This window comes from Rhinatrema bivittatum, chromosome 8, assembly GCF_901001135.1.
Source record: "Rhinatrema bivittatum chromosome 8, aRhiBiv1.1, whole genome shotgun sequence".
Lineage (NCBI taxonomy): Eukaryota > Metazoa > Chordata > Amphibia > Gymnophiona > Rhinatrematidae > Rhinatrema > Rhinatrema bivittatum.
The window spans coordinates 264,313,649-264,339,515 of record NC_042622.1 but is presented as its reverse complement, the minus strand read 5'-3'; the positions used below and the strand labels follow the sequence as shown (position 1 = coordinate 264,339,515).

General features: G+C 48.2%; 1 protein-coding gene across 4 annotated transcripts in view; it reads right to left on the bottom strand.

Annotated features, from left to right (window-relative positions):
• MTA2 (metastasis associated 1 family member 2) overlaps window positions 1-25,867 on the bottom strand; it is a 93,942-nt gene that overhangs the window by 9,996 nt on the left and 58,079 nt on the right. The gene's annotated exons all lie outside the window — the stretch shown is intronic.

Here is a 25,867-nt window from a genome sequence, read left to right as displayed (position 1 = left end):
TATAATGAAAATGAAACCTTCATACCATCCACTGGACCAAATCCCAACCAAGCTTCTTCTATCGGTGCCAGACTGCATCTCCAAGTACCTAGCCGACATAGTAAACTGCTCACTATCTCAAGGAATCTTCCCGGATGTACTCAAAATTGCCACCCTCAAACCCCTTCTTAAGAAAGCAAATCTAGATCCTAGAGAACCCAACAACTTCCGACCTATTTCCAATCTACCTTTTCTAGCAAAGATCATAGAAAAAATAGTCAACACCCAATTATCAGAATACCTGGAAGATCACAACATTCTCCAGTCATCGCAATATGGATTTCGCAAAGCGCTAAGCACCGAATCCCTCCTCATCATCCTCACAGACCATCTCATCATGGGTATGGACTCTGGGCACTCCTTCCTTCTAATACTCCTCGACATCTCAGCAGCATTCGACATGGTGAATCATTCCACTCTCCTTAAACGAATTTCGGACATTGGGATAACAGGTACGGCTTTCAAATGGTTCGACTCCTTTCTCACGAACAGAGGCTACAAAGTAAAGATCAACAACAAGGAATCTCCGCTCATCAACACCACAAGAGGTGTTCCACAGGGCTCCTCTCTGTCTCCTACTCTATTCAACCTATACCTTCTCCCCCTTTGCCAGCTGCTTACGAATCTTAAACTCAAACATTATCTCTACGCTGACGATGTCCAAACCCTGATCCCTATAACCGAATCCCTCACAAAAACACTGAAATTCTGGGACAACTGCCTCCAAGTAATCAACAACCTCCTTACCACCTTAAACCTTGTGCTCAATACGTCCAAGATAGAAATGCTCCTATTATCTCTCAACCACAAAGATAGCCTACACTCAAGTCACACCAACTCCCTGGTCAACCAAGCAAGAGACCTCGGAGTTATAATTGATAACCAGCTAAATCTAAAAATGTTCATCACCAACATAACCAAAGACTGCTTCTTCAAACTTCAGGTATTAAAAAGACTCAAACCGCTACTGTATTTTCAAGACTTCAGATCGGTACTCCAGGCTATTATATTCTCCAAATTAGATTACTGCAATTCCATTCTGGTAGGCCTTCCCGCTTCCTCCACCAAACCGCTTCAGATGCTACAAAATTCAGCCGCCAGAATTTTAACAAACTCCAATAGAAGAGACCACATCTCACCTATCTTGAAAAACCTACATTGGCTCCCAGTAAACTTCAGAATTCTACACAAGTGTCTCACCATCATCCATAAAGCTATCTACAACAGAACACCCATCGATATACACTACCCACTCACGCTGCACTTTTCTTCTAGACCCATCAGAGAAGCATACAAGGGCTTGCTACACACCCCCCCCCCCCCCCAGCCAAATCCACACATCTCTCATCCACCAAAGACCGAGCCTTCTCAACAGCAGCACCAACCATCTGGAACACCATGCCCACTGACCTTAGACAAGAACCTTGCACGCAGACATTCAGAAAGAAACTCAAGACTTGGCTATTTCTACAAGCCTTCCCTGATCTATGACCTCCCCAACTGATACAACTCGCCTTGGTCCGCCAGTCGACGCTCCCCATCCCTGACATGGCTTCTGACGTTATATTAATCAGTCCTGAGTTTTATGAACTAATACTATTTTAGTCAGGAACATTTGATAGTCTACAGCCCTAAGTACAGGAGACTAAGTACACATTTGATAATACTCAGTCCTGAGTACAAGTGATTATTATAGTCCTAAGTATATGATTAGATATTATTTATTTCTGAGACTAGATATTATTTATTTCTATGTTAGCCATGACTCTGGCTTTTCCTCCTCCCAGTTCAAGTGCCCCTGTTTTATTGTAACTTTCATTCACTTTTTATCTATTTGCCTATTGTTCACGTTGATGTTAATGTTATTGCACAGATGTTTATTGTAAACAGATACGATATGATTGGTATCATGAGTGTCGGTATAAAAAAGCCCTAAATAAATAAATAAATACAAGAAAGTGCCCTGAAATACTAGGCTGCTTGGGTATGTGCCTAGAAGGACTGGGAAGCAAAAGCAGTGCTCCTAAATTCCAAACCGGCAGGAGTAAAGCTAGGACTGGATTAAGTAGAAGTGGCAGCAGAGAGCACAGCAGCTGACAGACACATGACTGCAGCTCTAGCTTTCAGGGGGTCACTACTTCAAAGAAAGGTGAAAGAAGCAAAGTGGCTAAAACCAGAACAGACCCTGAGTGGCAGGAGCCCACAGAGGAGAACGCAACTGAGCAGAAGGAGAGTCAGAGGAATGATCCTACAAAGATTGAGCTTGACATACTAGGAAACTCATGGTGGAGCTTCATAACTTGACCTGAGAGAGACTTCATAGACTGCCCAGAAGAAGGCAGTGCAGAATGGCCTATGGGATGCAGCACTGATTGGCTGATGGAAGAGCCAGAGAGGGGAGTGGCAGAGAAGCCTGAGAAAGATGCTGAAGGCTGGCTAGACAGAAGTACTGCAGAAGGGCTGAAGGAAAATGCTGCAGAGGAGTCTGCATGAGACACTGAAGTAGATACAGGAGGTGGCACTGCAGAAGAACCAGTGAGAGACAATGCAGTAGAGCCAGGAGGAGGAGCTGCAGAAGAATCAGCAAAACGCATTGCAGAAGAGCCAAAGAGGTGATGCTGCAAAGCAGCCAGCAAGAGGTACTACTGAAGAGCCACCCCGAAAACACCCACATGAAGTCCAGCTAGGGAAGGAATGGAACCTGGAGCAATCAATGGATTCATTTAAAGAACTGGGGATGCATACTGGGCAAAGGCTGCACTGGGTGGTGGTGACAGTGCTATTGCAAGTAATCCTAATATGTGGGGGTGAGCGTGACCCTAGAACCCCGACTCCAAGCCTAGCTAGCAGGAGGTCAAAGCAGCATCCCACTAAAGACTATGTCCCTTGAGTTCAGCAGGTGCCTGTGTGTGCTCCCTAGCCCCTGATGGAGGCATCTGTTGCCAGTGTCACCTGATGCAGCAGAATTTGCAGGGGGCTGCCTATTTTGAGAACCCCGGGCTCAATCACATTGAAGGGATGTTTTCATCGTTACCTCAAGAGTTGATCCCATTGTAACCAAAGGACCCAGTGAAGACAAGCGAGCCACTCTGATGAACCGTGGCCACCATGTAATTGAGGATGACCAGCACAGAACAAGCTGTGGACTGATTCCAGGGCATCATATTTTGCACTAGGGCATGAAAATAGGCAGCCCTTTCCTTGACCAAATCCATCAACGTACCAATGAACTGGATTCTCTAAACCAGGACTAGGTTTGACTATGTGGCATTGATTATGAACTCCAGACTCTGTAGCAGTTGTACCATTTGACTTAGCAAAGTCCAGACTCCTGTCTGGGAGAAACCTGTCACTAACCAGTTGTCCAGGTAAGGAAAAATGGAGATGCCCCAATGATGAAGATGTGCCACTTCCACTGCCAAGCTCTTCAAGAACAACTTTGTTGCTGCCGACAGGAGGAAGGGTAGAAACTTGTATTGATAGTGTCATCTCTCCACTGCGAATCTGAGATATTGCCAGTGCAAAATGTGAATAGAGACATGGATATATGCGTCCTTCAGGTCCAGAGCACACATCCAGATATCCACTTAGATGTAAGAAAGAATGGTGTGGAGAGAGCTCATCTTGAACTTTTCTCTCTTCAGTTGCATATTCAACCACTGTAAATTTAGGCTGGGTCTCAGACCCCCTCTTCCCCCGTTCTTATGGGATAAGAAAATACCAGGAATAAAAACCCTTGCCATGCCCCAAAGGAGGAACCAGCTCTATCGCCCATTGTTGAAGTAACATGTCCATTTTGGAATGGAGCTGGGTTGAATCAAACGTATCCAAATTAAGGTCGAACTGCAGTTCTGTACTAGTAAATAGGAAAAACGCAAGCAGTACCCACACCACAATCTTGAGTACTCAGCAATCCCTGGTGATTTTCTTCCATTTCGAGAAGAACTGCTGAATCCCCTCTCCTCTCAGAGGAGACAAGGAATGAGGTTCTAGTCCAGTTAAACACCTTGTTCCACCTTCCCCTGAGGCTGTTGGGCCGTCTTCAGCTGGCGCCATTTACGCAAGTGTCTTCTTGGTAGAAGTTGCTGTGGTTGTACCTGAGCAGCTTGGTAGTGCTGAAATACACAGAAGAGGAGTCACTGGAAGTGTATTTGCTCATATAAGTATCTTTGAGTAGACAGTTGATCAATGGTCGTCAAAGATTGGAAGACTACATCCTGTTCTTTAATCCGTGACGCAGTCTCCCTGACCTTGTCCTCCAAACACGAGACATCCGCTAGCTTATAACAGATGTCCTCTCATAGGCCACTAGCCTATAACTATGCCATTCCTTGGGCTCCAACAGCGGTAGCTGAACACCTAACCGCTAAATCAAAGGCTTCATAAACTGAACGAACAAGGTGTCATTTGTATTTTTCTGCATCCATGAATGCCTGATAGACTCCATGGCCCTCACCCAGGGAGTCCATAAAGAGCCTCATCATATTGATGCAATCATGCAAGTAATGCATCATATAATGCTTTTGATTGGCTATTTGGGTGTTAAGCACTGAGTTTTGGAAGAACTTCTTTCCATACGAATCAAGCAGTTTTGGGTCATTCCAGGCCAGGGTGTTAGAATAAATTCTCGTTTTCTTTGCTTTCTTTAAAGTAGTCACCACCACCACCACCTACTGATGGGGAAATTGGACCACCCCAAAAACCAGGAGTCTTCTGTACTCTATGCTTAAGATTCAGTTTTCTCAAAACTGGTGGACAAGAAAATGGATTTTTCCATATCCTGGTTTGGCGACTGGAAGGGCCGTTGGCTCAGATGGAATCTCCAGAACATGAACAATGTCAAATACCTCTGTTGGGTTCTTTATCCCTCTACACATGGACACTGATAGCCTTTACCAGCTTAATGGAGAAGAAGCCTAGTGGTTAGAGCAGCAGACTATGAACCAGGGAAGCTAGAGTTCAAATCCTCCTGACACTTCTTGTGACCTTGGGTAAGTCACTTCACTCTCTATTACCTCGGGTACAAACTTAGAGCCTTCGATATTAAGCTTTTTTTTTCATAGACAAAGAACAGTAAAAAAGCCTTAGTAAATCTGGTCCTTAGACTGTAAGTCCTCCGGAGATAGAGGGGTGCCTACAGCATCTGAATGTGTCACAAAAGGCTGAATATAAAAAAAAATATATATAAAAAAAAATATTATCTAGAAATTTAGAATAAGAAAGGTCTGGAGGTGAGGTGTGCTCTATAGGGGGGTCAGAAGTGATGATCTCTCCTCTAAACCCAATAAGGGCAGGACGCTCACTCAAGACCCCAACAAAGGCAAAGATGACTGGGATGAGGACCTTTAGCTCCAGCGGATGGTGAGGACCAGACATTCTGCGGCCCTCTTCACTCTGATAGCTGGTGAATTTCCCTCAGACAGTAATTGATGGAGCAAATGCCTGAGAGCTAATTCCAACAATAGATAGCTTCTGCATTGGGCTGGAAGTGACTGGAAGGTACTGGTCACCTGGGAAAGGATAGGATGCAGGATCCCCTATTTGATAACAGCTGCTAAAGATACAAAGAAAGCCTTGAGCAACTCCATCATCTGATCTGCTGATACTCCTGTGGCAGTAAGGACACATTCTCCTCAGAGACCAGAATAGGATCATCTGAAAGGCTTCCCCAGAGCTCTACAGAAGAGCTCCTAATTAGACCTCCTGGGTCTGACCTGCTGTGGCAGCCAAGGGTAGGATAGAGCACATGGGAGCTGGGGTTTCCAGCTGCAGTGTTCTGGACTGCAGGCTTCTCCCTGATGCCACCAAAGGGGTTTCCATAGGCTTGGAATCCAGAGAGAAATGGGAAGGAGGCAAGGAAATCTTTTTAGCCAAAAAAAATGAGGGGACCTGGAATGAATGCCTCCTCCCAGTCCTGACCATGTTGACAACTCTTGGGAATCGTCATGGAAGCATCTTTATGCCAAGTTCAGGATATAGTTCCTGTTCAAAAAAGTGGAAATAAGGAGGATGGGAACTACAGGCTGGTTAGTCTGACCTCTGAGGTGTGCAAACTAATGAAATCATTGCTAAAACAGAGGATACTGCCATTTTAGGATTCCAGGAGCCACATTTTGAAATTTAGTGGGAGTGCTGAACGCAACAAATTGCAGAACCCCAGCAAAAAAGAAAACAACACAGTAGGTTGCGGATGTGACTGACCAGCTTATATTTAAACGTCCAGAGAGAAGCAGGTAATACGAACATGGAAAAGACTTGTGTGGTCAAAGCAAAAGCTAGGGATGCACTCAAAGTCCCATCAGTCATTCTCTTAAACCCCAGCTCATGCATACCAGTTCCCTCCCCCTCCACCACCTGCATCCCATTCATACCAGTCTCCCCCACATCCTTGCTGTCTCCACCATTCAGTCTCTAGCCACCTCTTTTTCGCTCGCGTTTTCCTAATTTCTTCTTCCTCCTCTAACCATCTTATCCCCCTTCCCCCCCTCTTCTTCTTACACCCCTCTTCAAGGGCATACTTTATTTCAAATCTTTTATATTATGTTCATATTGAAAAAATTCACTAAAAGTGCATATAACATTAAAATTAAATAAACATTAAAATAAATATAGCAGAGTTGCTTACCTGTAACAGGTGTTCTCCTAGGACAGCAGGATGTTAGTCCTCACACATGGGTGACATCAATGGATGGAGCCCTGGCATGGAAAACTTATGTCCGTTTCTAGAAACTTTGACTGGCACACTGAGCATGTCCAGCATGCCACTATCCATGCGTCCATGCGGGGTCCCTCTTCAGTCTTGTAACATAGAATTACGAAAAAATAAAACAAACATACATAGGAAAAACCCAACTCTGCGGGGAGGTGGGCAAGTTTCATGAGGACTAATATCCTGCTGTCCTAGGAGAATACCTGTTATAGGTAAGCAACTCTGCTTTCTCCTAGGACAAGCAAGATGGTAGTCCTCACACATAGGTGAATCCCTAGCTACAGGGTACTCCCGAACAGCGAGACCAACAGAAACCTATCCATGTGCCAACCTGCACAACAACACTGGTACTATTGGTAACAGAGGGAGCAGCCTGAATCTGAACAATGGGGCAGGAAGAGTTTGGTTCTATAGCTGAAAGAGCTTCCAAAGGATGGATTGGGTGAAATTGCTATCACGTCGGCCATCCCTATCCAGACAGCAGTGAGAGGCAATAAGTGTGAAGAGAACTCTATGTTGCAGCCTTGCAGATCTTCTCCACTGGAACTGCTCGAGAGTTGGCCACTGATGCTGCCATGGCTCAGACAGAGCGAGCCTTGACATGTCCCCCAAGTTGCAGTCCCGCCTGGGCATATTAGAAGAAGATGCAATCTGCTAGCCAATTCGATAGTGTATGTTTGGCAACGGCAATGTCCAACTTATTCCAATCAAAAGAAACAAAAAGTTGGATTGACTGTCTATGGGCTTCTGTCCGCTCTAGTCAGAAGGCTAAGGCTCACTTGCAGTCCAAACTGTGCGGAGCTTGTTTGCCTTGGTGCGAATGGAGCCTGGGAAAGAATGTTGGCAGGACAAAGGACTGATTAAGATGGAAGTCCATCACCACCTTAGGTAGGAACTTAGGGTGCGTACACAAGATTACCCTGTAATGATAAAATTTAGTGTACGGTGGATAAGTCACTAAGGCCTGGAAATCACCGACCCTGCGCGCCGAGGTGACTCATCAAAAATATGACCTTCCAGGTCAGGTATTTCAGGTCACAGGTGCACAGCAGCTCAAAAGGAGCTTTCATCAGCTGAGCTAACACCTTGTTGAGTTCCCAAGACACAGCGGGAGACCTTAGGGGAGGCTTCAATTGAAGCAGACCCCGCATAAAATGTACAACTATAGGCTGTATAGAGATGGGCGTACCATCTACAGCATGGAGGTATGCACTAACTGCACTTAGATCAACTCTAACGGAGTTGGGTTTCCAGCCAGCCTCCAAATAGGTGTAGAAGATAATCAGTTTTTGTGTGGGGCAGGAGAATAGATCTAGGCCTTCTGCTCACACCACAAGGAAAACCTCCTCTATTTCAGTCCATAGGACTTTCTAGTGGAAGGCTTTCTAGAAGCCACCAGGAACCAAGACACATCCTCTGAGAGATCGAGTGGTTGCAGGATTAACCTCTCAACATTCAGGTTGTGAGTGACAGGGCCTGGAGATTGGGATGTCGCAACCTTCCTCAATCTTGCATGATGCGATCTGGGGAAATCCCCAGTCAGATTGGTCTCCGGACGGACAACTCACATAGGAGTGGAATCCAAACCTATCTCGGTCAATAAGGGGCTATGAGGATCATTGTCCCCTTGTCCTAAAGAATCATCGAGACTGTCTTTGCCTCTAAGGGAATCATATACAGAAGACCCTTGCCCCAGTGTTGGGAAAGGGCGTCTGAGGTTTGTTTGCCGTTTGACCTGTGCAGGGAGCAGAACAGAGGCATCTTTCTGTTCAAGGAGACGCAAAGAGATCCACATCCGGGCTCCCTCAGAGGCAACCCCCTGGGTCCGGAGACCACTCTTGGAGTCTGAAGGTATGACTCAGTCTGTCCGCTACCACGTTCTCCATCCTGGCTAGGTATATGGCCCTGAGCACCATCCTATGGGACAGGGCCCATGACCAGATCTGGACCGCTTCGTGACACAGGAGGTATGATCCCATACCTCCCTGCTTGTCAATATAACACATCACCTGGTTGTATGTTTGGATCAGGACAGCTCTGATGGACAGCCGATTTCTGAAGCCCATAGCACGTACCCGATCGCCCGAAGTTCCAGGAAATTGATTTGACAACAGTTTTCCTGAGCAGACCAGAGACCCTGGGTGCTGAGCCCATCTGCAAGACCTCCTCAACCCAGGGTGGATACATCCGTGGTTAGGACAATTTGGATAGGACTTCCAAAAGAGATCCCCCATTCCAGATTTGAAAGTACCCACCACCAGGACAAAGAGTCCTGGAGGGGTGAAGTGACTTGGATGCAATTCTGGAGTTTCTGCTGGGCCTAGTGCCATTACGACCTCAGTGTCCATTTGGCTCTGTGCATGTGTAATCGTGCCAAGGGAGTGACATGGACAGTTGCGGCCGATACCTGCTGGCTCTGTTGAATCTCTGTCATGATGGTCATCAAAGTGACGGCCCTTTGACGAGGTAGGAAGGCTTTAGCCTGAACCGTGTCTAGCAGGGCTCATATGAAGTCCAATTGAGGTGATAGGCTGAGATGGGACTTTGGGTAGCTGACGTACCCTAATGACTCCAATACCTGGATGGTCAAGCGCATGAACCTGACAGCCCCTGAGATGTGCTCTTGACCAGTCAATTGTCCAGATAAGGGAAAACATGCACCCCCTGGTTTGCGAAGCCAGGCATTTTCTGAAGTACCTCATGGGGCGGACGCTAGCCCGAACGGCAACACCCGATACTGGAAGTGCTGTTTTCCCACCACAAATTGGAGATACTTCTAGTGACTGGGGAAGATCTTGATGTGAGCGTATGAATCTTTCAGATCGAGGGAGAATAGCCAGCCCCCCTTTTTTTTTTTTTTTTTTTTTTTTTTTTACAAAAGGGGGACCAAGGTGCCCCGTGAAACAGTCTTGAACATTTCTTTTTTGATAAATCTCTTCAAGGCCCTTAAGGTCTAGGTTGGGATGGAATCGTCCTGTTTTCTTTGGAATCGGAAAGTACCTAGAGTAAAATCCCCACCCTCTTTGCCTTGGTGGAACAGGCCCGACCGCTCTGGCCATTAAGAGAGAGGAGAGCTCCATTAGAAATACCTCCTGATGGCCCCCAAAACCGGTTCAGAGGGCAATCTGGCAGGACACCCAATAGATTCAATCAGTACCCTTGGCAGACAACAGAGAGAACCCACTAGTTTGAGGTTATACTGGGTTAATGGTTTGCGAAAACTACAGCTTGCCCCCGACCAGCGGATCCATTATCCCAGGTACGGGCAACTGGACTACACTCCCTACGATCCAGTCAAAACCCCGTTCCTGGCATTGACTGAAGTGCTAACTGGGGCTTGGGGACTCACTGCTGCTTGGGACAGCCATGGGAGCAAGGGGCAGAGGATAGTACTTCCTCTGGCAAAAGAAAGACTTCCTATGCTCCGATCTTGCCAAACTCCTAGAGGAGGAGGACTTGTCCAGACTGCTGGTGGAGAGTTGAAGGGTTTTATGGTGGCCCTGGAGCTGGGCCACCTTGTCCCTCACCCTGTCTCCGGAGAGATTCTCCCCAGTACATGGCACATCGGCGAGCTGTTCCTGTACTCTGGTCGGAGATCCGAGGCCTGCAGCCATGCCATTCTGCAGGCGCAGATTCCTGCTGCAGAGACTCTCGATGCCTTCTCAAAAACTTCGGAGGTCGCTCGGAACTTGTGTTTTCTGCAATCCAGGCCCTTATGCACCAGCAATATGAGGGTGTCCTGCTGCTGAAGCAGCTGCTTGGCCACCTCCTGCACCTGCTTCCAGATGTCCCACAAGCACACGCTCATGTGGAGCTGATAGGAAACTATGTAGGCAATGAGAATGACTCCCTGAAACAACTTTCTTCCAAGAGCATCCATCGCTCTATGATCCTTTCCTAGGGGCACCGAGGAATGGGTTAGAGAATGCTTGACTCTCTTAAGAGCGGATTTGACCACTACTGACTGGTGAGGTAGCTGTCGCTTATCGAATTCAGCAGCCTTCTGGATGAGGTAAACCCCATCAGCCCTGTTTGTTCACGGGAGTCACTGTGAGAGGATGTTCCCATATCCTCAGCAGCAACTCCTTAAGGCTATCATGTACCAGGACTGCCACAATCTTCTTAGGAGGCTCTATGAACTGGAGGATCTCAAGCATTTTGTGCTTGGCATCTTCCTCCATCAATAACAAACGGGATGGCCTCCACTATCACCCTCACAAAACCTGCAAAGATTAAGTCCTCAGGTGGAGGCTTCCTTCGCTCTTCTGGAAAAGGGTCTGAGGAGAGACCCTGAGAGCCATCGGAGGATGACTCCGTGGTGTCATCCCCAGGGATCATAGGGACCCTCATCCTCACTGAAAGCCACAGAGGATGAGGCCTTATGTGCTCAGCCTTCATCCAGAGGTGCAGACCCCGGCAGAGCTGGATGGAGGGGCTACAGGCCTCGGCATCTCAGCCGACCTGGGCGGAGCTTCCTCCTCTCAGGAACCAACAACAAACACCGTATCAGTAGGGGGAAGCTGCAGTGCTCCTACGGGCACTGACGCCAGCTGGATCAGTAACGCACTGATAAGCGCAATGAGTTTCTCCAATAGCAGTTCCAGGATGGCCAGTACCAGTTCCGGTGCCACAGGACTGATGCCACACATCACCCACTAAACCGCCAGTTTGACTCGGCACTCAAACTCCTCCTCAAACATTGCCAATGTCAACACCGAATGGGAGGAAGCAGGGGTGGCCAGATCCTCTTCGGACCTGAGGCGGATCAGTGACTGGCATCAAGACCGGTGGAGACCATCGCGGACCCCTGGCACCAATAGAGGACTGGTGCGCTCCTTGCAGCATGTTCGCTTCGGGGGCATCACAGCATGAGCTAGTACATCCCTGTGCCCAGCACCATGCATCGACAAGGACCGATGCTGATGATTCTTTGGCTTCCCTCGATGCTCGGTATGGTCCTTCCCCGGTGCCGAGGCCGTTGAGGAACCATACATCCTCAGCCTGGAGGAGCCTGACAGCGGTCGGTCTCCGGCGCCCCTATCTGCCGATGGCACCAATGGAACAGACAGTCCCACCGATGTAGATGGCTCAGCGTCCATCTGTGTGGTTCCGAAGTGTTTCGATGCCAACGCTGATGGCTTGGTCTTCTCCGACCTGAAGAGTTGTTCCATCTTGTTGAGCCGAAGGTGACGTCCCTTCGGGGTCATCTATGCACATTTGTGGCAATCCTGGATGTCATTCACGTGATGCCCCCAGGCAGAGGATACATACCTCATGGGAGTTCATGCTGAACATGGTCCTCGGGAACGAAGCTCCCTTGCTGCAGGGGAATCTACCGTAAAGGAAACTTACCGAAAAACGATGAAAACCCTGACTAGGAGCGCTACTGGAATGGACCAAGAGGGACCCGGCGCCAAATGCAGTCAAAAAATTGCAAAAAAGCAAACAGAATTTTTCCAGAATAGACCAAAAAGCTCACCAAAAAAGAGACTGAAGAGGGTTCCCACGTGGAATAGAGCATGCTAGGTATGCCCCCTATGCAGTTTGGCAAGTCAAAGTTCTAGAAACTTTGATTCCATGTTGGGGCTCCATCTGATGTCACACATGTGCGAGGACTACCATCCTGTTTGTCTTCAGAGAATAAACCTTCCATACCTGAACTGCTAACACTCAAAATAGCAACAACCCTGCCTATGAAAAAGTAACACTGCCCTAAAACACCAATACACCTCCTATTACGAAAAAAGAACAAGCTAGGCTGCTATAGATCCCTGTGTAAAAACTATTTGCTAGCATAATACCACACCTCGGTCACACATACAGATGGACTCTCACCAAATACAAAATAGAGAGACCATAAAGTAGAAATAGAAACAGAAATATGCAGACAAAAACGGAAATGGAAACCACAACAAGCTAGACTCTATATGCATTGCATCAATGGAAAAAACACAAACATCACCATTCCTCATAATACATGAAAAAATCATATCAAGAAATATAAAACAGCAATCATAATAGTAAATCATACAAATAAAAATATTTAAAAATGCTGACAAACATCATCCAATAAATGCATATAAAAAATTGTAACATTTTCCCAAACACCAATACACTATTTCACAATACCAGTCAGATCAAATAACAGGCAATATTTAAAACTAATGGAGAAATTACTTACCTGATAATTTTGTTTTCCTTAGTGTAGACAGATGGACTCAGGACCAATGGGTATAGTATGCTCCTGATAGCAGTTGGAGATGGAGTCAGATTTCAATTTGACGTCAGCACTACATATATCTGTGCAGGAAGCTCTGCTCTTCAGTATTCTCCTTGAAAAGCAATAGTGGATATATGTGTGTTTGGATAACTTGATTAACTTGAACTAGTTGACGTGAATTGTAGCTGGAGACCGCCAGTGTCGTCAACCGAGAAAAACCGACACCTAGTAATTATGGGTGTCTTAACTGGGGGTAAGTCTGGCTTACCCATGCTTGTCTTGCTCTCGAGGATTGTCACCTGAGGTTTCCGTATTTTGAGGCAGCCGTGGGCGGAATACTGAGTCCATCTGTCTACACTAAGGAAAACAAAATTATCAGGTAAGCAATTTCTCCATTTCCTAGCGTGTAGCAGATGGACTCAGGACCAATGGGATGTACAAAAGCTACCCCTGAACTGCAAATGCTGTGTCCTCCCTGGCCTGAACATCCAGGCAGTAGAACCTCGAGAAGGTGTGAATGGAGGATCACGTCGCCGTCCGACAGATCTCGGCGGGTGACAGCATCCTGGTTTCTGCCCAGGACACTGCCTGGGCCCTTGTGGAATGGGCCTTGACTTGTAGAGATGGAGGCTTGCCTGCCTCTATGTAGGCCGCCTTGATTACTTCTTTGATCCAGTGGGCTATAGTTGCCCACGAGGCTGCTTCCCCTTGTTTCTTCCCGCTGTGAAGGACGAATAGGTGGTCCGTCTTTCATACGGATTCCGATCTTTCCAGGTAGTGGACTACGTTAAGATGGCGTAGGCAGCGTGAGTCTTCCAAGTCCTTATGCTCATCTGGAAATGGCAGCGATATGGTTTGGTTTAGATGGAAATGAGAAACCACCTTTGGAAGGAAGGAGGGGACAGTGCATAGCTGTATGGATCCCGGTGTGAATCTGAGGAACAGTTCCCGGCAGGATAGAGCTTGAAGTTTGGAGATGCGATGGGCTGAACATATTGCTACTAGGAATGCAGTCTTCAAGGTCAGGAGCCGTAGGGACAGACCGCGTGTAGGTCTGAAGGAAGCTCCCGCTAGGAAGTTGAGTACTAGATTTAGATTCCATAGGGGTACCGATTTGGTCAGATTTGCTTGACCCCTCTCAGGAAGCAGGAGACGTCTGGATGGGAAGATAGACTGATGCTGTCCACTTTGGCTCTGAAGCAGGCCAGCGCGGCCAGTTGAACCTTGATGGAGTTGAGAGACAACCCCTTCTTCAGGCCATCCTGCAGGAATTCCAGGATCATGGGAATTTTGACTGTCCGCGGAAGGATGTCGCAGTCTTCACACCAGATTCCGAATATTCTCCATATTTGTATATAAGTTAAAGATGTGGAAAACTTGCGTGCTCGGAGCAAGGTGTCAATTACTGTTTTCGAGTATCCGCTCTTGTTTAGGCGAGTCCTCTCAATGGCCAGACTGTAAGAGAGAATCGAGTTGGGTCTTCGTGGAGGATCGGTCCTTGCTGGAGCAGGTCCCTGTGTGTAGGTAGACACAGGGGTTTCCCCACCAGAAGTCTTCGCATGTCTGCATACCACGGCCTTCTTGGCCAGTCCGGGGCCACTAGAAGTACTAGCCCTCTGTGGTGTTCTATCTTGTGGATGATCCCGCCCAGTAGTGGCCATGGAGGTAAGGCGTACAGCAGGTCTTCCCGTGGCCAGGTTTGGACGAGGGCATTGATCCTCTGGGATTGAGAGTCTCGTCTGCAACTGAAGAACTTGGGAACTTGGGCGTTGGACTGGGTTGCCAGAAGATCCATGGCTGGGGTTCCCCAGCGATCTATTGTCAACTAGAAGGCTGTGGTTGACAGCCTCCATTCCCCTGGGTCTAGACTCTGCTGAGGTAATCCGCAGTGGCGTTGTCTTTTCCTGCGATGTGGGCGGCCGAGATCCCTTGCAGGTTTACTTCCGCCCACGTCATTAGGGGGTCTATTTTCCCCATAGGCACAGAAATGGAAAAAAGCCTTAGTGAATCAGGCCCTTAGTGATTAAGAGTAGTAAAAGCTACATCAGAAAGTTACCCCCATGTTTATTTATTGCCCAAACCGTAAAAGTCAGGGCCCTCATTGGTTGCTGTCTGAATCTCGTTACCATTTCAGTTTTAATCTCCTCTGTAAGAATTAATTTAGAAGTTACAATGTTAAATAAGAATTAACTTGAAGTTATAATGTAAAATAAGATGACCTCGACTTCTTAGAACACAGTTACAATGTAAACCGATGTGATATTCCAGACTGAACACCGGTATATAAAAACAAACAAATAAATAAATAAAATAAATCCAATTCCCCTTTTCCCATTGCCATTGAAGCAGAGAGCAATGCTGGAGTTGCATTAACAGTATCAAGGCTTATTCGTTAAGGGTAGTAACTGCCACACCAGGAAGTTACCCCCATGCACTCTTTTCTTTATTTCCATCCTCTGGCCTTTAGGGATCCACAGTGTTTATCCCATGCCCCTTTGAATTCCTTCACTGCTTTCATCTTCACCACCTCCTCCGGAAGGGCATTCCAGGCATCCACCACCCTCTCCATGAAGAAATATTTCCTGACATTGGTTCTGAGTCATCCTCCCTCGAGTTTCATTTCATGACCTCTAGTTCTTTTGATTTCTTTCCAACGGAAAAGGTTCGAAGTTCGTGCATCATTAAAACCTTTCAGGTATCTGAAGGTCTGTATCATATCTCCCCTGCACCTCCTCTCGTCCAGGGTGTACATTATTCAGATCCTTCAGCCTCTCCTCATAAATTTCCAGTGGTGATCCCACACCATTTTGGGTGCTCTTCTTTGGACTGCCTCTATCCTGTCTTTATCCTTTTTGAGATACAGGCACCAGTACTGAATGCAGTACTCCAGATGAGGCCTCAAAGACCTGTAACAAGAGCATCACCTCTTTTTTTCTCTCTGGTTATTCCTCTCTCTATGCAGCCCAGCATTCTTCTGGCTTTAGCTATTGCCTTATCATATTGCTTCGCCGCTTTCAGATGACCAGTCACTACCACACCAAGATCCCTCTCTCCCAGTCCGTGCGCATTAGTCTTTCACCGCCCATCACATACAGCTCTTTTAATTATTGCCCCCAGATGCATGACTCTGCACTTCTTGGCATTGAATCCCAGCATCCAAATCTTCGACCACTCTTCAAACTTTCTTAAATCATTTTTCATTCTCTCTATTCCTTCAGGCGTATCCACTCTGCTGCAGATCTTAGTATCATCTGCAAATAGACAAACTCTACCTTCTACCCCTTCCGCCAGGTCGCTCGAACTTCAAAGACCGAAGACTTTTAAATAGATTTCTACCTTACCTTGTCTCGGCGCTTCCCGGTCTCGTTCCAGGTGGTCTCCGGCTGCGGGGAGAGAGGGAAAATACCTTCACTGCCGCGCTCGAGGTTGCACTCGCTGCCTTCTCAGCCTCACCCGATGTCGGGGGCTAGGTCCCTGCCGAGAGTCGGCCGCCGGACCGAGGCTTACCTCCGAGGGATTGCGGAAATCACCTCGGGAATTCTCAACTGGGGGAGGGACCCAATGGGTGTCACCGCAGGAGAGTGGGGCTTGTCTGTAGAGGTAAGATTTCTTCTTAATTTGGTTTTCTTTGGTAAAATTACTCTAATGCTGTGCGAGCGTTAATAGAGTCCCTAACTGCTATGGAGATGGAAAATGCTGAAGAGCTGCACTTCTTGCAGGGGTATATCTACTAGGGCTGACGTCAGACTGAAATCTGATCCATCTCCAACTGCTATCAGGAATACACTTACCCATTGGTCCTGAGTCCATCTGCTACACACTAGGAAAATGGCCATTATCATGGAGCATAGGGTTTCCATGAGGAAATGATTCACTCGTAGATGTTGGTTGACGCTCTTGAGGTCCAGGATGGGACGAAAGGAACCTTCCTTCTTGGGTATGATGAAATAGATGAAATAACGTCCCATATTTTCCTGGGGTGAGGGTACTGGGATTATAGCCCTCATCTTGAGGAGCCTTAAAAGAGTAGACTCCACTGCCTGCTTCTTGTGCTGGGAGTGGCAAGGAGACATCATGAATTTGTCCCGAGGAGTGCTGTGAAATTCTAGTGCATATCCTTCTCTAAAGACCTCCAGTACCCATTTGTCTGAAATGATCTCGACCCACCACTGGTAGAAGAGTGACAGTCGACCCCCTATCTCCTCGTTCCATGGGTGGGTTGGCAAAACTTCATTGGGGGTTCGGGACGAACCTGAACCCGAGCCTGCCCCTCTCTGGGCTGTCGGCTACGAAAGGACTGAGCCCTCCCAAAGGGCAGAGACTTCTGAAATGTCAAGTTTCTGTAGGGGTGAAAGCATTGGGAGCCCCTGGTTCGACCCCCTCATAGGCGAGGGGTGCTGTAACTGCTTTCTCTTATCTTCTGGTAGCCAAGGAACTGGAGATTCGCCCCATTTACTGGCCAGTTTTTTGTAACAGCTTCCAAAAAGATGTAATCCTTTAAAAGACATCTTTGTAAGATTTGCCTTGGAGATTGCGTCTGCTGACCAATTTTGTAGCCATAGCTGTCTCCTGGCTGCCACCACTGAGGCCACTCCTCTGGCTGAAGTATGGACTAGATTCGAGCCTGCATCAGCTAAAATGACGGCAGCGGGTTCCATAACTGCTCTGGCATTCACCGACTCATCCACCTCCTGAAAGACTAGGCACGAACAAGCTCCGAGAGGGAAGGAGGGAGGGAGAGAGGGAGGGAGAGAGAGAGAGACTTCCTATAATGCCTATGCTCTAGACAAGTATTTGTATCCCTAAGGTAGGCTCACCTAGTAACTCGAGGTGGGGATTAGGTATGAGCGTTGGGGGTCACTTCCGCATTCCACATGAGACGTACGGAAAGAACAGTGGTCTCTAGTGAAGATTTGCTGGCCGTCGGAGTGAGGAAACTCACTCCAAGAGGAGATTTGGGCTACGTTCTCTCCACCTAGCTTGTTGTTGCCCAGGTAGTGTGTCCATCAAGCTAGGTGGAGAGAACGTTGCCCAAATCTCCTCTTGGAGTGAGTTTCCTCACTCCGACGGCCAGCAAATCTTCACTAGAGACCACTGTTCTTTCCGTACGTCTCATGTGGAATGCGAAAGTGGCCCCCAACCCCCGACGCTCATACCTAATCCCCACCTCGAGTTACTAGGTGGGCCTACCTTAGGGATACAAATACTTGTCTAGGGCATAGGCATTATCTCTCTCTCTCTCTAACGGCTGTTAGCGCGATTTGCGAATTTATCGCACGTGGTAAACTGCTTGGAAAATGAGGCCCTTGGTCTGATGTCATATCTTATGTCCTTATATGTTCACCACTACTTTTCTCCAGAGATCTATTAAGTCTTTCAGCAGACCTACCAGCACCTCCCTAAGCTTTTTTAGTATCCTGGGACATATCGCATCAGGCCCCATGGCCTTGTCCACTTTTAGCTTTGCTAGTTCCACCTAAACACTCTCTTCTGTAAACAGGGTTGTAGCTACCTCACTTCCATCCGTATTCTTGCAAAACAACAAAAGTCCTCCTCCAGGGTCATCTTTAGTGAACAGCGAACTGAAGTTGTTTAATATTTCTGCTTTTGACTCATCTGTCTCCTTTCAATATCACCTCTGGCCCTCGTCCTTTCCCTGATATATCTGAAAATTTTTTTGTCATCTTACTTTACTTCTTTGATGATTCTGTCTTCCATGCAAGCTTTTGCTATCCTGATTTCTTTCCCTTTCAATATTCTCCTCTGTGTTCCTTTTTGAGATCCTTAGTACTTTGAATGCCAATCTTTTTGCCTTCCTTTTTTTCAGTCACCTCTTTAGAAGTTTCTTTTTCCTTTTGTTTCCTTTTCTTACATAAAGATCTGTTGACTTTACAATAGCTCCCTTTTAATTTGGCCCACTGTTCAACTTCACCCAATTATCTAGCTCCTCCTCAAGGTTCCTCCCCACTTTAATGAAGTTTATAGTTTTGAAATCCAGTACTTTGATCTTCGTGCAATTTATTTTAAAAAAATATTTCTCTCGGTCTTGGCCACTATATTAAACCATACTATTTGATGATCACTGGTACTCAAATGGGCACCTACCCAGACATTGGAGAAACTATAGGATACCACAGATCAGTCCAGACTCCTGGGTTTTGTACCCCTGCCAGCAGGAGACAGATAAAGTTTTATTGAAACTCATATATACCAAAGTGTGCCACCTGCAGTCCCTCAGTATTGACCTGTATCCAAGCCAAGATGCAAAAGACTCCATAAAAATTTAACCACCCCCTCCCTGACGAAACTGGAGGATGGTGTGGCTGAATCGAACCGGAAACACTGTCCCAGAACAGAAGCAACACACAAAAAAGCCTAGAGAACTGCTAACTGTGCTTCACTAACAGAACGAGCGGGAAACTCACCCCTCAAACCTGAGCGGGTGTCTGGAATGATCTGTGGTACTACAAGAATGAAAACTAGCAGGTAAGAATCAGTTTTCCTTTCCATGTATATGCCCAGATCAGTCCGGACTCCTGGGATGTACCTAAGCCCACTAAACTGGGTGGGACCTTGGAGGGTCCCACTTGCAGAACACTCTCACCGAAGCATGCTGCAGTTGGAGCCCCAACATCCAAGTGATAATGCCTGGCGAAAGTGTGCAGTGTTTTCCAAGTCACTGCCCTGCAAATCTCCTGCAGCGACACTTGCTGAGCCTCTGCCCAAGAGGCTGCCTGTAACCGCATCGAATGAGCCCTCAAACCGTCTGGCACCGGCCAACCCTTGGCAATATAAGCCTAACAGATAGCCTATTTGAGCCAATGCGCAACAGTACCTTTAGACACTTGACGCCCCTTCCTTGGGCCACTCCAGAAGACAAAAAGATGATCAGACACACGAAAATCATTAGTGACCTTCAGGGTATCTTAACGTGCGCCATACATCCAAAAGCCTCAGCTCCCTCGCATGCGGAGCAGAGGAATCCCAATCTAAAAAAGTCGGAAGCTCCATAGGCTTGTAAACATGGAACTCTGACACCACCTTCGGAAGAAAAGAAGGTACCATATGCAAAGACATTCCTGTCTTAGAGACCTGCAGAAACGGATCCTGGCATGACAAAGCCCGAAGCTCCAAAATCCGTTGTGCTGAACAAATAGCAACTAGAAAGACCACCTTAAGAGTCAAATCCTTCAGAGTAGCTCTCCTCAGAGGTTCAAACGGAGCCTGTAGTCATGCCTTCAGACAGAATTCTCACTGGATAACCGCATAACCGAGGCAGAAAGGCAAGTAATGCGAAACGCACCGCTCTTGTCTCTGATTGATAGACCAGGAAGTTTCTTTCCTCTACCATTGGCCCTGCGCCACCTGATTCTGACACCCTTTTCCCCAGCCTGACAGACTGGCATCGGTAGTGACCACCACCCAATCCGGAACTTCCAAACCTACACCACAATCCAGATTGGCCTGAAGCAGCCACCAGGAAAGACTGTCCCTGTCTTCCCCCATGAGAGGCAAATGGAGATGAAACTCCCCCGATAATGGGTTCCAGCAGGAGAGGAGAGCCCTCTGAAGAGGTTGCATATACGTGAATGCCTACAGAACTAACTCCAGAGTCGATGCCATGGAACCTAGGACTTGCAAATAGGCCCACACCCTGAGCACCATGAGCTGTAACAGGTGACAAACCTGACCCTGTAACTTCACAATCTTCTCTTCCGTGAGATACACTCTCCCCGCTTTCATGTTGAACCACGCCCCAAGATATTTCAGAGACTGAGAGGGAACGAGGTGATTCTTCGCGGCATTCACCACCCAGCCTAACGACTCCAAGCGTTGTAGCATCTTCTGCACTGACCGCTGATAAAAAAACCTTCCAACCGCCCATATGAGCCAGTCGTCCAAGTATGGATGCACCAGCACCCCTTCTCTTCTTAAGGCCGTCAACACCATCACCTTGGCGAATGTATGCGGCACTGTAGCCAGACCGAAGAGAAGGGCTTGAAACTGCACATATTCCCTGAGAACCATGAAGCAGAGGAACCTCTGGTGCTTTTGCCGGATGACTATGTGGAAATAAGGCTCTGTCAGGTTCACAGACGTTAAATACTCTACTTTACGCACCGGCGCAATGACTGACCTTAAGAGTTTCCATGTGAAAATGGGGAAACTCTGAGGGCAATATTCATCCTCTAAGTACAAAATGGGGTGAAAGGACTGTCCTTTTTTGGCACCATGAAGTAAATGGAATATCTCCCCATCCGCTGCTCTTCTAGCAGAACTGGCACTATGGTTCCCAGTTGCTTCAAGCGATCCACAGTTCCTTGAACCGCTGCCTGCTTTGCAAGAGGCCCGCAAGGGGACACGAGAACGGCATCTCTGATGGGACGAGAAAATTCTAAAGCGTAGCAGTCTTATCACCTGGAGGACTCATTGGTCCGTGGTAATCTTGACCTATGCCTCGAAAAAGAACGCCAACTGTCCTCCAACTGCTGGAACTGAAGAGTGGGCCAGTCTCGCTTCATTGCGAGAACTTAGCGCCTGCACTAGTCCCTGAATTGTCTCGGGAGGACCTCTTGGCCCCATGAAAGGACTGATTTCAGGAGGATGTCCTGGCAGGGGCTTGCCGCTGAGGACCTCTTGAACCCTTGGACTGACAAAGCCTCCGAATGTCCTGGAACCTAGCCTGCACAGGCATAAATTTTCTGTCTTTAGGCTTGTCCTCCAGCAACTTGAGCAACTTGGACTCACCTAGATGCTTCATTATCTGCTCCAGGTTGTCTCCAAACAAAAGCTTCCCTTTAAAAGGGAGCGCTCCCAATTGTGCCTTGCAGCACACGTCTGCCGAACAGTTACGTAACCACAACAAACGTCTAGCGGACTCCTCTGCCATCATGATTCGGGAAGAGGTCCTAACATGGTCATAGAAAGAATCAGCAGCATAAGCCACCGCCACCTCCAGATGGACAGCCTGCAGTACCGCAGCTTCCCCTGAAACTTGTGAGTCCTGCAACTGCTGGACCTAATGCAGACATGCTCTCTGACCAGACTACTGCATACATGTATGGCTACTGCAACATGTATGGCTAGCACCACAACAAAACTTGATCATTCAAATCCCCTCTATTTAATAAACAACAAATCACAAGCCACTCATGGGGAATTCTAAGTGAATGTGTTCATGTTTGGTAACACTTAACCTTATGAAAACCAACTGGGGACAGAACACCACCCAAACATGAACACATTCACTTAGAATTCCCCATGAGTGGCTTGTGGCATGTATGGCTAGAGTAGACACCTCGAAGATGAAGCTCCAATTTATGATCCTGTACATCATGCAAGGCAGCAGAGCCTGCCACTGGAATAGTAGTCTTCTTGATAACTGCAGACACCGAAGCATCCAACTTGGGAAGAGACAACAACTCCAAGGTGTCCTGCAGCAACGGATAGAGTTTAGCCATAGCTCTGCCCACTCTGAGCCCAGATTCGAGAGTATCCCACTCCTGAACCACCAGCTTTGTCACAGACTTATGAAAAGGGAATGCCCTTGGTGGACCCTGTAGGCCAACCAGTATGAAATCTACTGCCTCCAAATAGACTCGGAGTCTTCTTGATTCAGTTCTTTAAGAACCTGTGGAATCAGTGGCCAGAGCTCCTCTCTGCGAAAGAGGCGGACCACCTTGGATTCATCCCCCTTTAGCAATAGGGACCTCCTCCAGGTCCTCCACTGAATCCAGTGAATCCTGCAGCGGATACACTCCAGAGGGGACTCCTGGGGATCCCTGCAGATCTTTGGAATTGTCCGTTTTTCCCTGTGGGTCCCCTAACCCCAAGGGTAGGCCTAAAATGCGCCAGAACTTGTCTGTGCACTTGCGCTTAGACAGAGCTGATTTGACGCACAATCTAGGACCTCCTGCGGGATGAGACCATGACTAATTGCATCCTCTTGAAGCTTTGTTGGCTAAAAAGGCCTGGTGCATCAGAAGCACAAAATCTGAAGAAAATGGCTGGAAGTCCTCAGAGCCAGTGTCAGGGGAGACATTCCCCTCCGCAGCGGGAAATCCTCCCCTCCACAATGCACCCAATTCTCCTCATAAGAAGCCCCAACAGGGACAAATGAGGTGGGGAAACAATAGGCCCCCTGGGGTCCTGAGGAAGCCGCGTGGCCAAATCAAAGATGGCCTCCATTGGCGCACTATCCGAGGGAGCTCCAGGGGAAGGCCTGGCCCGACACACTGAAGAGGAAGCCGAACGAACCCAGTGGGAGGGCCCTGCTGATGCACCCTCCTCACCTGAAGCGCACCCAGAGCAAAGCGCATGCCTGATAAGGTGAAAACGCAACTCCCAGCAGGCTCAGCAAACAGAAGTGCGAGGCATCGCCCCGATCATGTGATCTAGCTGCCGCAGTTCCTACCTCCCGCGTGCATCTAAAAACAGCCTGACTTACCAGCTGTTCTGCCTCTGAAGAGGGAACCCTGGCCACCAGCCCAAGAAAAATCAAGGAGCAGGAGCAAGGGAGTCCAGTTTGAAACAACTAGCAAATTTTAATTTTTTTTGGAAAACAAACTTTAACAAGTCTCCCAAGTAAACCCAGGAGCAAAAAAAGAAATAAAAATTAACGTTTAAATAACTCGGGTACATTCCGGTTCCATCTGATGCTTGAGAAGAGGGCTGCCAGCAGGACACCAGGCTGTCACATGTGAGCTGTGGGATCTGGACCGCCAGATGTCCACCCCATGGATTCTCGGACAGAGCTAAAAAGGGTCACCAACCCCCTTCCTTCTCGCCCACCTTAACCAGGGAGGATAGCCCCACCAGGATCTGACAACTCCCTGGGAGGAATCCTGTGATCAGAAAATCTTCCAAAAATCCCTCCCCCCTCCTCGATTGCAGGTTTTGCACCATCTGCCATCTGCTGGAGACAGAAAAATACTGAGGGACTGCAGGTGGTACACTTAGTTATGTATCAGTTTCAATAAAACTAATCTGTCTCCAACTGATGGCAGGGATCCAGGATCGCGAAGCGTAGAAAACGCTGATGCTCGTGGTGGACCGGGATTGTGCAGGTAGGCTTCTGACAGATCCAGGGATGTGAGGAATTCTCTCAGCTCTATCGCTCTTATGACTGAGCGTAGGGTTTCCATGCGGAAGCGAGGGACCTTCAGGTGACGCTTGACCGACTTGAGATCCAGGATGGGTCGGAATGTACCCTCTTTCTTGGGAACGATAAAATAGATGGAATAGTGCCCAGTATTTTGTTGTTGCGTGGGCACCGGTGTTATGGCCTTTAAGGCGAGCAATTTGGTCAGCGTGATTTCCACTGCCATCCTCTTGGAGAGGTCGTGGCAGAGAGATTTCACAAATTTGTCCGGAGGAATATTGTGGAAGTCCAGATAATATCCCTCTCGAATGATGGGTAGGACCCACTTGTCCGAAGTTATCTCGCCCCATCTTTGGTAGAATAGGGCAAGCCTGCCCCCTCTGGCTTCTTCCTGTGGATGGGTCGGCTGATTTTCATTGTGGGGGTGCGGCTGGGCCCTGGACCTGAGCCGGCTCCCCTTCTGCTGTGTTTGTTCCGAAAGGACTGGCCCCTGCCTGCGGGACGAGATGCTTGATATATATTTTTGTATGGTTTGAAGCACTGTGATCCCCTGCCCTTAGATGTTCGGGGGGAGCGGCGCTGGCTTCTCTTGTTCTTGTCCTCTGGTAGTCGCGGTACTGGGGATTCGCCCCATTTGTTAGCTAACTTTTCCAGTTCACTTCCGAACAGGAGGGTTCCCTTAAAGGGCATTCTCGTGAGTCTAGTCTTGGAAGTCGCGTCAGCTGACTAGCTTTGGGCCAGAGTTACCTTCTGGCTGCCACCATGGACGAGACGCATCTGGCTGCAGTGCTCACCAGGTTGGAGGTCGCATCCGTGAGGAATGATATTCCTGGTTCTAGTGCTTCAAAGGGTGTGGTGGCGTTCCTGATCTTTGATAAACAGGCACGTGTCACCACGGCGCAGCAGGCCGCGATCTGTAGCCACATAGCTGATACATCGAATGACTGAGTATGGATTCCAGACATCTGTCCTGGGCATCCTTGAGTGCCGCTCCTCCCTCGACTGGGATGGTAGTGCGCTTTGTGACCGCGCAGACCATGGCATCCACTTTGGGGAATGCCAGGAGATCTTTTGCCGCAGGGTCCAGGGGGTATGTGGCTGCCAGGATCAGCCCCCCTTTGAACGTGGCCTCCGGAGAGTCCCATTCCAGGTCAATCAGCTGTTGGACAGCTTGCAGCAAAGGGAAATAGCGGGAGGCCTGACAGAGTCCCTCAAGGAGGGGGTTCGTCTTCAGTTCCCCTGTAGCACTTGTGCCTGGGATAGCGAGCTCTTTCAAGCTGTCCGCCACGAAGTCTGAAAGCTCGTCTTTGGTGAATAACCGCCTCATGGTTCAGTAGGGTTCCATTCCCGGAGGGATTTCTCCTTCCTCCAGGGAGTCTTGACCCTCATCCGAGGTGTCCGTGTCCTCTAAGCTGGGGCTGGGTCTAAATTGAGAGGCACTGCGTCCCCGGGAAGCCCCGTTTGAGGGAGGCTCCCACTGGACGTAGCGAGGTCCGGTGTACTGTCGGTGGAACCGGATCCCCGTATTGGCTGGGGAGGACCTTGGGCTGGATCACATGGGGCCTCCTCGCACTGTATGCACAAGGCCATGGCCTCTTCGTGCTGCACTGCTCTAATGTGGCATGCTGGGCAGAGGCCCTGGGCCTTAAGCTTCTTGTTCGGTGGTGCCATGGTTTGTGCGTGCTGAAAGAAACTCCTGTTTGTGCATTCAAGCGTACGCAGGGAGGCTGAGATATGCGCTCAGGGTGCGCTGAAGTTGTGCGTGTAGGTCGGATGTGCGCCGCTCTGCGCACAGAGT